Genomic DNA, 15,878 nt, shown 5'->3' with positions numbered 1-15,878 from the left:
AAATTGAAGTTTTCCTTTTTAGCTGGCGTAACTAATAAAGATCAAAGCTATAAAATGATGTCACCAGGTCACACAGACAAGATTTTCAGCAATAAATAATTTCCCATTGGCTTGGATCAACTTGGTTCTGGGGTAATTTGAGCATTTGCCTTAAAAGGTTCTTCAAGTAGACATTGGTCACGTCAGCTCAGTTGGTAGCACCGTTCCAAAGGTTTGATCACAAAACTCCAGACTAACACTCCAGTTTAGTACCAAGGGAAGGCTGCATTGTCACAGGTGATGTTTTTTGGATGAGATATTAAACTGCGACCTTGCTGGTGTATGTAAAAGTGCATATGGTACTATTTTGACAAAGAGCAGGGGAGTTGTCTGGTCAATATCACATTGTTGTTTGTGGGAACTTGCTGAGCACAAACTGGCTGCATGTTTCCTGTAGCACAACAGTGGCTACACTTCAAAAGTACTTCATTTGTTATGATGCACTTTGGGATGTACAAGGTTAGGAAAAGCAAGTCTTTTTCCTTGTAGGCAAGTCTTCGCAATTGCAATCATTTATAAACAGCAGATGTCAATCAGACACAATTGTAATTGGATATGCAGAACAATGGTTAGGGTAAATTAGACAGATTCCAATGAGGGTGAACAGGAAGAGATCAAAATGAAGCAGAACAAAAGAATTGTACAGCACATAAGGAGAGTCATTCAGCGCATTGTGTTTGAGGTTGTTCAATTAGTCCCACTAGCCCAGGTCTTTCCCAATAGCACAGAAAGATTTTCCTTTTTAAGAATTTATCCATTTCCCTTTTGAAAATTACTATTGAATCACCACACTTTTACACAGTGCATTCCAGATCATAACAGCTCGCTGCTTTAAAATCCCCCCCAAATGTCATAATACAGTAGAGAAGCGATGAGGCAATCTAAAATTGAATAAGGGATCAAAGAAATAATAGATTAGCAGCTAGCATAAAAGAACAAAAAGTCTTCTAGAAACATATAGTCAAAGAAAGGGTGGGCCAATTAGGAATCAATAGGAGATCTCATGGAGGCAGGCGTATTGATGGAGGTATGAAATGAGCACATGGCACCTGTCTTCATTGGAGATGAGGATGCTGCCGATGTAGCAGTAAAAGAGGTAGTCCTGACATTGGATAGGATACAGATAGATAATGGCGAGAAACTTACAAGGCTGCAAATACTCAAAGTAGAAAAGTCACTTGTTCTGGATGGGTGCATCCTAAGTCACAGAGAAACAAGGGTGGAATTGCAGAGTCTCCTCCAATCCTCCTTGGATATGGACGTAGTGCCACAGGACTGGAGAGCAGTTACAGCCCTTTTTTAAACAAAGGAATAAATCTGGCAATTGCAGGCTAGTCTGTCAAATGTCAATGGGCGAACATTTTGAAAATCAAAAATGAATTAGGACTTAGAAAAGTTTGGGCTAATGACAAAAGTCAACACAGCTTTGTTCAAAGCAAAATATGTTTGACTAACTTGAATGAGTTCAACGATAAGTAATGGAGATAGTTGGTGTGGGTCGTGTGGTTGACATTGATGTGTATGGCCTTCAAAAGGTGTTTGATAGAATGTGGACATCCTTCACAAGGCCAACATTTGTTGCCTACCCCTAATTGCTAGGCCTTTTCACAGAGCAGTTAAGAATCAACCACATTGCATTGGATTTGGAGTCACATGTATGCCAGAGCAGGGTAAGGATGGCAGATTTCCTTCCCTACATTTTTTTTTACAGCATTTGATGATAGTTTCATGGTCACTATTACTGAAAGTAGCTTTCAATTCCAGAATTCAAATCCCACCAGCTGCTGTGGTGGGATCTGAACCCCAGAGTATTAACCTGGGCCTTGAGGTTACTAGTCTCGTGATATCACCACTACAACACCATCTCCCCCCAAGTGGTCTGTGTGTGTGGACTAGCTCATTGAAACCTTGCCAGCTATTGTCATCAAGATTACCAAATACCCAAAAGCGGCCTCCCAGTCTGAAAGCATGAAAGCAATGAACATGTCAACCAAAGGATGGTAGCAGTATGGATACAAAATTGGCTGAGAGTAGTGAGCAGCTGGAGGGAAGCATGCAGTAGTGTTTCCCAGGAGTCGGTATTAGGACCAGTGTTCTTTCTGATATATATTAATGTCCTGAACTTGAGCATACAAGACATTTACATATGACACAAAACTCAGAAATATAGTAAACAATTAGGAGGACATAGACTGATGAAATGGACAGAGATATAGCTGATGAAATTTAATGCAGAGAAGTGTGATGATAGGAAGAGTAGGTACAGGAATTATAAACTAAATGATACAATTTTAACTGGAATGCAGGAACAGAGAATCTTGGGGTCATACACACACAATTATTTGAAGGTGGAAAGAGAAGTTGAGAAGCCTAGAAAAAAGCATATGGAACCACTGGCCTTTTTGGAAGAGCAAGAGAGTACAAAAGCAAGGAAGTCATGCTAAACTTGGATAAATCACAGGTCAGGCCCCAACTGGAGGATTGCCTTCAGTCCTGTGCAGCACACTTTAGGAGGGGTGTCTAGGCTTTGGAGAGGGTTCAGAAGAGATTTATTAGAATAATAAATTCAGTTATGTGGAGACACTAGAGAAGTTGGAGTTGTTCTTCTTAGAGCAGAGTCACTTAAGTGGAGATTCAGAAGTGTTCAAAATCATGAATTATTTGATACAGTAAATAGGGAGAAACGTTTCCAGTGGCAGAGGATCAGTAACAAGAGAACACAAAATTGATTGGCAAAAGAACCAGAAACCACAAGCAGAAAAAAGTTGCGTAGGCAGCGAGTTGTTATAATCTGGAATTGTCTGCTAAAAGGGGTGATGAAAGCACTTTTAAAAGTAACTTTTCAAGGTAATTAGATTAATATTTAAAGGAAAACATGTCCGGAGACACGAAGCAAGGGAATAGGGCTAATTGGATAGCGCTACTAAAGGGCCAGCATAATCATGACGGGGTGCATGGCCTCCTTCTGCGCTGTATCATCTTCCGAATGCAATTGCAGGTCAGAAGCCGCCCTCCTCCTTATGGATTTGAAAAAAGTGCAACACTGAGATGTCTGGAAAATGATGTATGTACACTGGAAAAGACTGTTCCATACATACACATCTCCAACATGGCTCACAGTAAATCAAATGATAAGGACCGGAGGGCAATACCATATAAGGTACAATGCATATTCCGTTCTGTTCATTTGAACCAGTATGGGTTTCAGACTGGAAACTTTGACAATCAATCAGTTAGCACAAAATCCAAGTCTAATTGGAACGTACTGGTCATTATCAGGTCGCAGGTCAACATTCAGACTTTTACAACTGCTGCCATCCATGCGTGAGAATAAAAAGTTCTAAAAATATATATTAATTGGTTACAGACATAAAATGGAAAAGAAGTTTAATGTGTTTAAATTTAAACGGTTCACCAGCAACTTTTGCATCTCACCCAGAAGGCTAGCCGCAAGTTCTATACCGTTCTGTGCGGGGTTAATTGGACGGATATATTTAAGGTCGGCTAAGTATTCGTCACAAATTTCTTGATTTCAATGCCGTTGGTGTAAAAAAAAACATACAAAACTAGAACATTTCATCAATAATTCAAATTAACTGGCTTTCACTGTGTCCAGAGACCGACCCGATTTATCGGTTGTCACGGCGACAGTTGTATCATTCCAGTTGACTAGGGAGGAGATTGTGATTTCCATACAGCTTTGTGGATTATTTAGACTTGTCGGATGGTAAGGAATGGTCCGGGTGGTAAGGAGCCCGCGATTTCTATCCAGGGGTTAAAACTCATTATTGAGACTGTTTGTACAATTTGAGAACAGTTAGATAGACATTTGTAAAATCTTGCTTATGTGTGTGTGTTTATGAACCGTGTCACCCATTGAACGGTTTAAAAGAGGGTGAGGTCTGATATTAATCTAATGGGTTAACTTCCAGTCTGATTTCAACTCGAAATAGTGAAACCACGAAGTGGAACCGATAGAAGCAATTACATTAAAAACCACACATAGTAGAAAATCAAGGTTAAAATAAGCCTAATAAATGAGAGCACCATGAGCATTAGGATAAAATAAATTCGCAGAGTTAACGCAGCCATCAAAACTGAAGGTGAAGAGTTAAATCGAGTATTCCCCAGGCCCTTAATATCTATAAACCAAGCCAGGTATCCACATGGGGACCAACCCCGAGTGTCCGCTGGGCAATTGGAAACATCAGGAACTGTCTTTTTGAGCTGTCTCTCGGACCACATCAATAATCTCTAACCACACTCCTGGATGACTGCGGAATTCTACCCTGAACACAGATCAGTTCTCGGGTTAGCTCATCAATCCCTCAAGAAATGCTCCGTTTCCCAGGATCAGCCCCCATTCAAAGTTTGCCAGAAATATTGCTCGCGCTATGTTCACTCAGGGCACACCATCCGACAGACCTTCTACCTCAACTATCCTACCGCACTTCTGGGTTTGAGACTCCATTGATCTGACTCAACATTCTCGGACTTAAAGAATCCGATCCACATGATCATTATTTTAAGGTGCAGGGATTGCATGTTGCACTCCAAACCCCGAGCCTTCCCCATGTCTATTTAGCCAGCTCGCCGACAGCTCGAGGGACAACTAACCATTTCCACACACTAATCTTTGGAGTACATCTGGTCATCCGAGATTTAATTTAGTCACTTCCATTTGACAAATCGCCACGGTATTTGACCAATCCGTCCATTGAACAGGATGTCACAACAAAACTCCACATCTGGCCGACAGTTGTTAAGGATGTGGGTACCCCAACATCTCAATCTAGAGCTTGGGAATCAGAGGAAATGTCAGCATTTGCCTAACGTATCGGCTGTCCATTCAAATTATTATCGAACCAAACAACACATTGCTTAACAACAATCCACCCTGTTTGGAGATGCGCAAAACTCAGAAACGGATGGTCAAAGTGATCACCACCTCCTCACTCCTGTTTGATGATCCAATCATTAAAAAGTTGGGAGAATTGGAGTAAAGTGTACAAAGTATAGACCCGGAAATGGATCTGCACCTGTACACCCAGGGCAAGTCTTTGACAGGAATACTTCCATGGTTGCATATACTTCCACAGTTAAAGGGTCATAGGTTATGCCAAGACTTTATGTGGGTTTGACTTGATTAAAACTCACTGTTCTTTCATTGAGGAAGAGGTGAATCTGGAGCCAGTCTTTTTCTTCACACAGATTTATTAACAAAACGCCAGAGAAGAGACTGTTATCTGGACATGGGCAGTGCTCGAGAGGGAAATCTTCCTCTTTTAAGGCGATGGAGCGCATCCTTATTCAAAGGTCCCTCACCCACCGCTGCCATCAAAAACACATTCTATTAAATTAATTCTGTCGTTTATACATTGACCTAACCTACAGCGATTGAATATAATACCGTGTGTGGTTAAATGGCGCCTTTCCAAATGTGCATATAGGTAGTCAATGTGGAATATTTGATTAACAAAGTGCAATATTTGATCTGGCTCTAAACTCTAGCCTACGGGAGATATGCAAAGCCTTGTTATATATATCACATCCGCAGCCACTCTGTAGAGGTTTACCGGGAAATGTAACGCAGTCAAACCGGAATATATGGCAAAAGAGATGAATATCTCAGGAGGTAACTGATACAGGCCTGATCGAACATTGCCATTAAGACTCGAAACTAAACTGAGCTGTATTAAAGTGAAGGACACCAGATGCCTCGTGTCCTGTAAACTCATACGAAATGTAAAATCACAAGTGAAATAAAGGCTCTTATATTATTCATTATGGAACACTATTCGGTGTCCAATCTCTAACTGAGTCGCTGGCTCTGTATTTTTTACAGTCCATATCAAAACCACCTTAAAAAAAAACATTCACACAGCGGCTTCAACCACCACATGATGTTCCAAAGCGCATTTACGTCTTAATTTTCAATTTCTTCATGACTCCGCAACTTAAAAGTTTTTTTTTAAATTCAACAGCAAACTACCTTCTGATGCCCTATCTAATGGCACCTCAATCCAATATAACTGATTGTAAGATCATCACTGCAGTGTAATCTGAGAATTCCGGAAAGATGTGTCTGGATCTTCTGAATGCCGTGTTCAGTTAGCACATGGAAATCTATCCGCTTCTGCCGGCCCCATTCAACTTCTCAGCACATCAGGCACCTCTGCTGAGCGGAAACCCCGCGCGGGCCAATCAGGGCCCGCCGTCAGCTGCAGACTCGCTCCTCCCCCATTGGCTGAAGAAACAACACAGGGGCAGCCAATGGTTGCATTCCGACGTAATGACGCCTACGGAGTGTCGTCATTCATTCCGTGACAGCGCCCCCGGCGGCCAAACAGACGGTGAGGGAATCCCGGAGCCCGGACAGCGGGCGGAGAGCGCGCTCGATTCCGGACCAACATTGGGCCCAGGGCCCAGAGCCGGCGGCTGTGTGTCCTGCACGGGCAATTCCCGCAAGCAGCGGAGGTGACGGAGTTCATTTGATTCTCGTTCTGCCTAAAGCCGCCTGACACCATTCATCGAGTTCCTGGCTGACCGTGGCCCAGGGGACAGCTGAGACAGGGACAGACATTCGCCAGAGAGAGACAGACGGGGGGGGGGGGGGGGGGGGAAAGAGAGAGAGAGAGACAGACGGGGGGGGGGGTGGGGGTGGAGAGAGAGACGGTGGGGGAGAGAGAGACAGGGGGGGGAGAGAGAGAGACAGACAGGGGGGTGGAGAGAGAGACCAGACAGAGGGGGGGGGGGGGGAGAGAGACAGACGGGGGGGCGGGGGGGGGGGGGGGGGGGGGGGGAGAGAGACAGGGGGGGAGAGAGACAGACGGGGGGGAGAGAGAGACAGACAGACAACAGACAGGAGACAGGAGAGAGAGAGACAGACAAACGAGAGAGAGAGACGAGAGAGAGGAGACACAAGAGAGAGAGAGGAGACAGACAAGAGAGAGACAGAGACACGAGAGAGAGAGAGACACAGGAGAGACACACACAGGAGAGAGAGACAGAGACACGAGAGAGAGAGACACACAGGAGAGACACACACAGGAGAGAGAGACAGACACACACGAGAGAGACACGCAGGAGAGACACACACACATAGAGAGAGAGAGAGATGGACAGACAGACAGGAGAGAGACGGACAGACAGGAGAGAGAGAGAGAAAAAAAGACAGACACAGACAGGAGAGAGAGACAGACAGACACACACATGAGTGAGAGACACGCAGGAGAGACACACATAGGAGAGAGAGAGAGATGGACAGACAGACGGACAGGAGAGAGAGAGACGGATAGACAGGAGAGAGAGAAAAAGAGACAGACACAGACAGGAGAGAGAGAAAAAGAGACAGACACAGACAGGAGAGAGAGACAGACAGACAAAGGAGAGAGAGACAGACACAGACACACAGGAGAGAGAGACAGACAGACAGACACACAGACAGGAGAGAGAGAGACACGCAGGAGGGAGAGAGACAGACAGACACACTGACAGGAGAGAGAGAGATACGCAGGAGAGACAGACAGGAGAGAGACAGACAGACAGGAGAGAGAGACAGACACAGACAAGAGAGAGAGAGAGGAAAGACAGACAGACAGAAAAGAGAAACAGAGAGACAGACGCAGACAGGATAGAGAGACAGACAGACACACACATGAGAGTGAGAGACACGCAGGAGAGACACACATAGGAGAGAGAGAGATGGACAGACAGACGGACAGGAGAGAGAGAGACGGATAGACAGGAGAGAGAGAAAAAGAGACAGACACAGACAGGAGAGAGAGACGGACAGACAAAGGAGAGAGAGACAGACACAGACACACAGGAGAGAGAGAGACAGACAGACAGACACACAGACAGGAGAGAGAGAGACACGCAGGAGGGAGAGAGACAGACAGACACACTGACAGGAGAGAGAGAGATACGCAGGAGAGACAGACAGGAGAGAGACAGACAGACAGGAGAGAGAGACAGACACAGACAAGAGAGAGAGAGAGGAAAGACAGACAGACAGAAAAGAGAAACAGAGAGACAGACGCAGACAGGATAGAGAGACAGACAGACACACACATGAGAGTGAGAGACACGCAGGAGAGACACACATAGGAGAGAGAGAGATGGACAGACAGACGGACAGGAGAGAGAGAGACGGATAGACAGGAGAGAGAGAAAAAGAGACAGACACAGACAGGAGAGAGAGACAGACAGACAAAGGAGAGAGAGACAGACACAGACACACAGGAGAGAGAGACAGACAGACAGACACACAGACAGGAGAGAGAGAGACACGCAGGAGGGAGAGAGACAGACAGACACACTGACAGGAGAGAGAGAGATACGCAGGAGAGACAGACAGGAGAGAGACAGACAGACAGGAGAGAGAGACAGACACAGACAAGAGAGAGAGAGAGGAAAGACAGACAGACAGAAAAGAGAAACAGAGAGACAGACGCAGACAGGATAGAGAGACAGACAGACAGACAGGAGAGAGAGAGACAGACAGGAGAGAGACAGACAGACACACAGAAAGACAGGAGAGAGAGAGACACGCAGGAGAGACACACACACACACAGGAAAGAGAGACAGACAGACAGACACAGACAGGAGAGAGCGAGAGACGGACAGGAAAGAGCGAGAGACGGACGGACACAGACAGGAGAGAGCGAGGGACGGACGGACACAGACAGGAGAGAGCGAGGGACGGACGGACACAGACAGGAGAGAGCGAGGGACGGACGGACACAGACAGGAGAGAGCGAGGGACGGACGGACACAGACAGGAGAGAGCGAGGGACGGGCGGACACAGACAGGAGAGAGCGAGGGACGGGCGGACACAGACAGGAGAGAGCGAGGGACGGACGGACACAGACAGGAGAGAGCGAGAGGCAGGCAGACACAGACAGGAGAGAGCAAGAGACGGACAGGAGAGAGCGAGAGACAGACGGACACAGACAGGAGAGAGTAAGAGGCAGGCGGACACAGACAGGAGAGAGCGAGAGACGGACAGGAGAGAGCGAGAGACAGACGGACACAGACAGGAGAGAGCGAGGGACGGACGGACGGACACAGACAGGAGAGAGCGAGGGACGGTCGGACACAGACAGGAGAGAGCGAGGGACGGGCAGACACAGACAGGAGAGAGCAAGAGGCAGGCGGACACAGACAGGAGAGAGCAAGAGACGGACAGGAGAGAGCGAGAGACAGACGGACACAGACAGGAGAGAGCGAGAGGCAGGCGGACACAGACAGGAGAGAGCGAGAGACAGACGGACACAGACAGGAGAGAGCGAGAGACAAAGGCAGACAGGCGAGACAGAGACAGACAGACACAGACAGGCGAGAGAGAGAGAGACAGACAGACAGGCGAGAGAGAGACAGACAGACAGACAGGCGAGAGAGAGAGAGACAGACAGACAGGCGAGGGAGAGAGACAGACAGACAGGCGAGAGAGAGAGACAGACAGACAGGCGAGAGAGAGAGACAGACAGACAGGCGAGAGAGAGAGACAGACAGACAGGCGAGAGAGAGAGACAGACAGACAGGCGAGAGAGAGAGACAGACAGACAGGCGAGGGAGAGACACAGACTGACAGGCGAGAGAGAGAGACAGACAGACAGGCGAGAGAGAGAGACAGACAGACAGGCGAGAGAGAGAGACAGACAGACAGGCGAGAGAGAGAGACAGACAGACAGGCGAGAGAGAGAGACAGACAGACAGGCGAGAGAGAGAGACAGACAGACAGGCGAGAGAGAGAGACAGACAGACAGGCGAGAGAGAGAGACAGACAGACAGGCGAGAGAGAGAGACAGACAGACAGGCGAGAGAGAGACAGACAGACAGGCGAGAGAGAGAGAGACAGACAGACAGGCGAGAGAGAGAGACAGACAGACAGGCGAGAGAGAGAGACAGACAGACAGGCGAGAGAGAGACAGACAGACAGGCGAGAGAGAGAGACAGACAGACAGGCGAGAGAGAGAGACAGACAGACAGATGAGAGAGAGAGAAAGGCGAGAGAGAAAGAGAGAGGAGACAGACGAGAGAGAGAGAGAGAAAGGCGAGAGAGAAAGAGAGAGGAGACAGACGAGAGAGAGAGAGAGGAGACAGACGAGAGAGAGAGAGGAGACAGACGAGAGAGAGAGAGGAGACAGACGAGAGAGAGAGAGGAGACAGACGAGAGAGAGAGAGAGGAGACAGACGAGAGAGAGAGAGAGAGGAGACAGACGAGAGAGAGAGGAGACAGACGAGAGAGAGAGGAGACAGACGAGAGAGAGAGGAGACAGACGAGAGAGAGAGAGAGGAGCCAGACGAGAGAGAGAGGAGCCAGACGAGAGAGAGAGAGAGGAGCCAGATGAGAGAGAGAGAGAGGAGACAGACGAGAGAGTGAGAGAGAGGAGACAGACGAGAGAGTGAGAGAGAGCAGACAGACGAGAGAGTGAGAGAGAGCAGACAGACGAGAGTGAGAGAGCAGACAGATGAGACAGACGAGAGAGAGAGGAGACAGACGAGAGAGAGAGGAGACAGACGAGAGAGAGAGAGAGGAGACAGACGAGAGAGAGAGAGAGGAGACAGACGAGAGAGAGAGAGAGGAGACAGACGAGAGAGAGAGGAGCCAGACGAGAGAGAGAGAGAGGAGCCAGATGAGAGAGAGAGGAGACAGACGAGAGAGTGAGAGAGAGCAGACAGATGAGAGAGTGAGAGAGAGCAGACAGACGAGAGTGAGAGAGAGCAGACAGACGAGAGTGAGAGAGAGCAGACAGATGAGACAGACGAGAGAGAGAGGAGACAGACGAGAGAGATAGAGAGAGAGGAGACAGACTAGAGAGATAGAGAGAGAGGAGACAGACAAGAGAGAGAGAGGAGACAGACGAGAGAGAGAGAGAGAGAGGAGACAGACAAGAGAGAGAGAGAGGAGATAGACAAGAGAGAGAGGAGACAGACGAGAGAGAGAGAGGAGACAGACGAGACAGAGAGAGAGAGAGAGAGAGAGAGGACACAGACAAGACAGAGAGAGAGAGAGAGGACAGACGAGAGAGAGAGAGGACAGATGAGAGAGAGGACAGACGAGAGAGAGGACAGACGAGAGAGAGGACGGAAGAGAGAGAGAGAGAGAGACAGGAGAGAGCGAGAGGCAGGCGGACACAGACAGGAGAGAGCGAGAGGCAGGCGGACACAGACAGGAGAGAGCGAGAGACAGACGGACACAGACAGGAGAGAGCGAGAGACAGACGGACACAGACAGGAGAGAGTGAGAGACAAAGGCAGACAGGCGAGAAAGAGAGAGACAGAGACAGACAGGCGAGAGAGAGAGAGAGAGACAGAGACAGACAGACACAGACAGGCGAGAGAGAGAGAGAGACAGACAGGCGAGAGAGAGAGAGAGACAGGCGAGAGAGAGAGCGAGACACAGGCGAGAGAGACAGACAGACAGGCGAGAGAGAGAGAGAGACAGACAGACAGGCGAGAGAGAGAGACAGACAGGCGAGAGAGAGAGAGACAGACAGGCGAGAGAGAGAGAGACAGACAGGCGAGAGAGAGAGAGACAGACAGACAGGCGAGAGAGAGAGAGACAGACAGACAGGCGAGAGAGAGAGAGACAGACAGACAGGCGAGAGACAGACGGACAGGCGAGAGAGAGAGAGAGACAGACAGACAGGCGAGAGAGAGAGAGAGACAGACAGACAGGCGAGAGAGAGAGAGAGACAGACAGACAGGCGAGAGAGAGAGAGACAGACAGACAGGTGAGAGAGAGAGAGAGACAGACAGACAGGCGAGAGAGAGAGAGAGAGACAGACAGACAGGCGAGAGAGAGAGAGACAGACAGACGAGAGAGAGAGAGACAGACAGACGAGAGAGAGAGAGACAGACAGGCGAGAGAGAGAGACAGACAGACAGGCGAGAGAGAGAGACAGACAGACAGGCGAGAGAGAGAGACAGACAGACAGGCGAGAGAGAGAGACAGACAGACAGGCGAGAGAGAGAGACAGACAGACAGGCGAGAGAGAGAGACAGACAGACAGGCGAGAGAGAGAGACAGACAGACAGGCGAGAGAGAGAGACAGACAGACAGGCGAGAGAGAGAGACAGACAGACAGGCGAGAGAGAGAGACAGACAGACAGGCGAGAGAGAGAGACAGACAGACAGGCGAGAGAGAGAGACAGACAGACAGGCGAGAGAGAGAGACAGACAGACAGGCGAGAGAGAGAGACAGACAGACAGGCGAGAGAGAGAGACAGACAGACAGGCGAGAGAGAGAGACAGACAGACAGGCGAGAGAGAGAGACAGACAGACAGGCGAGAGAGAGAGACAGACAGACAGGCGAGAGAGAGAGAGACAGACGAGAGAGAGAGAAAGAGGAGACAGACGAGAGAGAGAGAAAGAGGAGACAGACGAGAGAGAGAGAGGAGACAGACGAGAGAGAGAGAGGAGACAGACGAGAGAGAGAGAGAGAGGAGACAGACGAGAGAGAGAGAGGAAACAGACGAGAGAGAGGAGACAGACGAGAGAGAGAGAGCAGACAGACGAGAGAGTGAGAGAGAGCAGACAGACGAGAGAGTGAGAGAGAGCAGACAGATGAGACAGACGAGAGAGAGAGGAGACAGACGAGAGAGTGAGAGAGAGCAGACAGATGAGAGAGTGAGAGAGAGCAGACAGACGAGAGTGAGAGAGAGCAGACAGACGAGAGAGTGAGAGAGAGCAGACAGACGAGAGAGTGAGAGAGAGCAGACAGACGAGAGAGTGAGAGAGAGCAGACAGACGAGAGAGTGAGAGAGAGCAGACAGATGAGACAGACGAGAGAGAGAGAGAGGAGACAGACGAGAGAGAGAGAGACAGATGAGAGAGAGGAGACAGACAAGAGAGAGAGAGGAGACAGACGAGAGAGAGAGAGAGAGGAGACAGACGAGAGAGAGAGAGAGAGGAGACAGACGAGAGAGAGAGAGAGAGAGAGGAGACAGACGAGAGAGAGAGAGAGGAGACAGACGAGAGAGAGACAGATGAGAGAGAGGAGACAGACAAGAGAGAGAGAGGAGACAGACGAGAGAGAGAGGAGACAGACGAGAGAGAGAGGAGACAGACGAGAGAGAGAGAGAGAGGAGACAGACGAGAGAGAGAGAGAGAGAGGAGACAGACGAGAGAGAGAGAGGAGACAGACGAGAGAGAGAGAGAGAGAGGAGACAGACGAGAGAGAGAGAGAGAGAGGAGACAGACGAGAGAGAGAGAGAGGAGACAGACGAGAGAGAGAGAGAGGAGACAGACGAGAGAGAGAGAGAGGAGACAGACGAGAGAGAGAGAGAGGAGACAGACGAGAGAGAGAGAGAGGAGACAGACGAGAGAGAGAGAGAGGAGACAGACGAGAGAGAGAGAGAGGAGACAGACGAGAGAGAGAGGAGACAGACAAGAGAGAGAGGCGACAGACAAGAGAGAGAGGAGACAGACGAGACAGAGAGAGGAGACAGACGAGACAGAGAGAGAGAGAGAGAGAGAGGACACAGACGAGACAGAGAGAGAGAGAGAGAGAGGACAGACGAGAGAGAGAGAGAGAGGACAGACGAGAGAGAGAGAGGACAGACGAGAGAGAGAGAGGACAGACGAGAGAGAGAGAGGACAGACGAGAGAGAGAGAGAGAGAGAGAAAGAGGACAGACGAGAGAGAGAGAGAGAGGACAGACGAGAGAGAGAGAGGAGACAGACGAGACAGACGAGAGAGAGGACAGACGAGAGAGAGAGAGGAGACAGACGAGAGAGAGAGAGGCCACAGACGAGACAGACGAGAGAGAGAGAGAGGACAGACGAGAGAGACGAGAGAGAGAGAGAGGACAGACGAGAGAGAGAGAGAGTGAGAGGAGACAGACGAGAGAGAGAGGGGACAGACAAGAGAGAGAGAGAGGAGAGAGAGAGGAGAGACAGAGGAGACAGAGGAGAGAGAGAGGAGACAGAGGAGAGAGAGAGGAGACAGAGGAGAGAGAGAGGAGACAGAGGAGAGAGAGAGGAGACAGAGGAGAGAGAGAGGAGACAGAGGAGAGAGAGAGGAGACAGAGGAGAGAGAGAGGAGACAGACGAGAGAGAGAGAGGGGACAAACGAGAGAGAGAGAGGAGACAGACGAGAGAGAGAGAGGAGACAGACGAGAGAGAGAGAGGAGACAGACGAGAGAGAGAGAGGAGACAGACGAGAGAGAGAGAGGAGACAGACGAGAGAGAGAGAGGAGACAGACGAGAGAGAGAGAGAGGAGACAGACGAGAGAGAGAGGAGACAGACGAGAGAGAGAGAGGAGACAGACGAGAGAGAGAGAGGAGACAGACGAGAGAGAGAGGAGACAGACGAGAGAGAGGAGACAGACGAGAGAGAGGACAGACGAGAGAGAGGACAGACGAGAGAGAGGACAGACGAGAGAGAGGACAGACGAGAGAGAGGACAGACGAGAGAGAGGACAGACGAGAGAGAGGACAGACGAGAGAGAGGACAGACGAGAGAGAGGACAGACGAGAGAGAGGACAGACGAGAGGACAGACGAGAGAGAGAGAGGAGACAGACGAGAGAGAGGACAGACGAGAGAGAGAGGAGACAGACGAGAGAGAGAGGAGACAGACGAGAGAGAGAGGAGACAGACGAGAGAGAGAGAGGAGACAGACGAGAGAGAGAGAGAGAGGAGACAGACGAGAGAGAGAGAGAGAGGAGACAGACGAGAGAGAGAGAGGAGACAGATGAGAGAGAGGAGACAGATGAGAGAGAGGAGACAGATGAGAGAGAGGAGACAGACGAGAGAGAGAGAGGAGACAGATGAGAGAGAGGAGACAGATGAGAGAGAGGAGACAGATGAGAGAGAGGAGACAGACGAGAGAGAGAGAGAGGAGACAGACGAGAGAGAGAGAGAGGAGACAGACGAGAGAGAGAGACAGCAGACAGACGAGAGAGAGAGACAGCAGACAGACGAGAGAGAGACAGCAGACAGACGAGAGAGAGACAGCAGACAGACGAGAGAGAGAGGAGACAGACGAGAGAGAGAGGAGACAGACGAGAGAGAGAGGAGACAGACGAGAGAGAGAGGAGACAGACGAGAGAGAGAGGAGACAGACGAGAGAGAGGAGACAGACGAGAGAGAGGAGACAGACGAGAGAGAGGAGACAGACGAGAGAGAGAGAGGAGACAGACGAGAGAGAGAGAGGAGACAGACGAGAGAGAGGAGACAGACGAGAGAGAGAGGAGACAGACGAGAGAGAGAGGAGACAGACGAGAGAGAGAGGAGACAGACGAGAGAGAGAGGAGACAGACGAGAGAGGGAGGAGACAGACGAGAGAGGGAGGAGACAGACGAGAGAGGGAGGAGACAGACGAGAGAGGGAGGAGACAGACGAGAGAGGGAGGAGACAGACGAGAGAGACAGGAGACAGACGAGAGAGACAGGAGACAGACGAGAGAGACAGGAGACAGACGAGAGAGACAGGAGACAGACGAGAGAGACAGGAGACAGACGAGAGAGAGAGACAGCAGACAGACGAGAGAGAGAGAGAGGAGACAGACGAGAGAGAGAGGAGACAGACGAGAGAGAGAGAGAGGAGACAGACGAGAGAGAGAGAGAGGGAGGAGACAGACGAGAGAGAGAGGAAACAGACGAGAGAGAGAGAGAGGAGACAGACGAGAGAGAGAGTGGAGACAGACGAGAGAGAGAGTGGAGACAGACGAGAGAGAGAGTGGAGACAGACGAGAGAGAGAGTGGAGACAGACGAGAGAGTGGAGACAGATGAGAGGGAGGAGACAGACGCGAGAGAAAGAGAGAGCAGACAGACGAGAGAGAGGGAGGAGACAGACGAGAGAGAGGGAGGAGACAGACGAGAGAG

General features: G+C 49.7%; 1 protein-coding gene across 5 annotated transcripts in view; it reads right to left on the bottom strand.

Annotated features, from left to right (window-relative positions):
• The window catches only part of LOC121282111 (ligand-dependent nuclear receptor-interacting factor 1-like), a 239,035-nt gene that overhangs the window by 24,519 nt on the left and 198,638 nt on the right, over positions 1-15,878 (bottom strand). The window contains exon 1 of one of the 5 annotated variants that reach the window (XM_041195592.1): positions 6,032-6,224. The exons of the other annotated variants lie outside the window; for them this stretch is intronic. The gene's annotated coding sequence lies outside the window, so the exon portion shown is untranslated. Of the gene's footprint in view, positions 1-6,031; positions 6,225-15,878 lie in introns of those variants that run through there. 5 annotated transcript variants of the gene reach the window in all.

The sequence above is a fragment of the Carcharodon carcharias genome, chromosome 9 (assembly GCF_017639515.1).
Source record: "Carcharodon carcharias isolate sCarCar2 chromosome 9, sCarCar2.pri, whole genome shotgun sequence".
Classification (NCBI taxonomy): domain Eukaryota; kingdom Metazoa; phylum Chordata; class Chondrichthyes; order Lamniformes; family Lamnidae; genus Carcharodon; species Carcharodon carcharias.
Note: the sequence above shows the minus strand (reverse complement) of the source record. Positions and strands in the feature narration are given on the sequence as shown.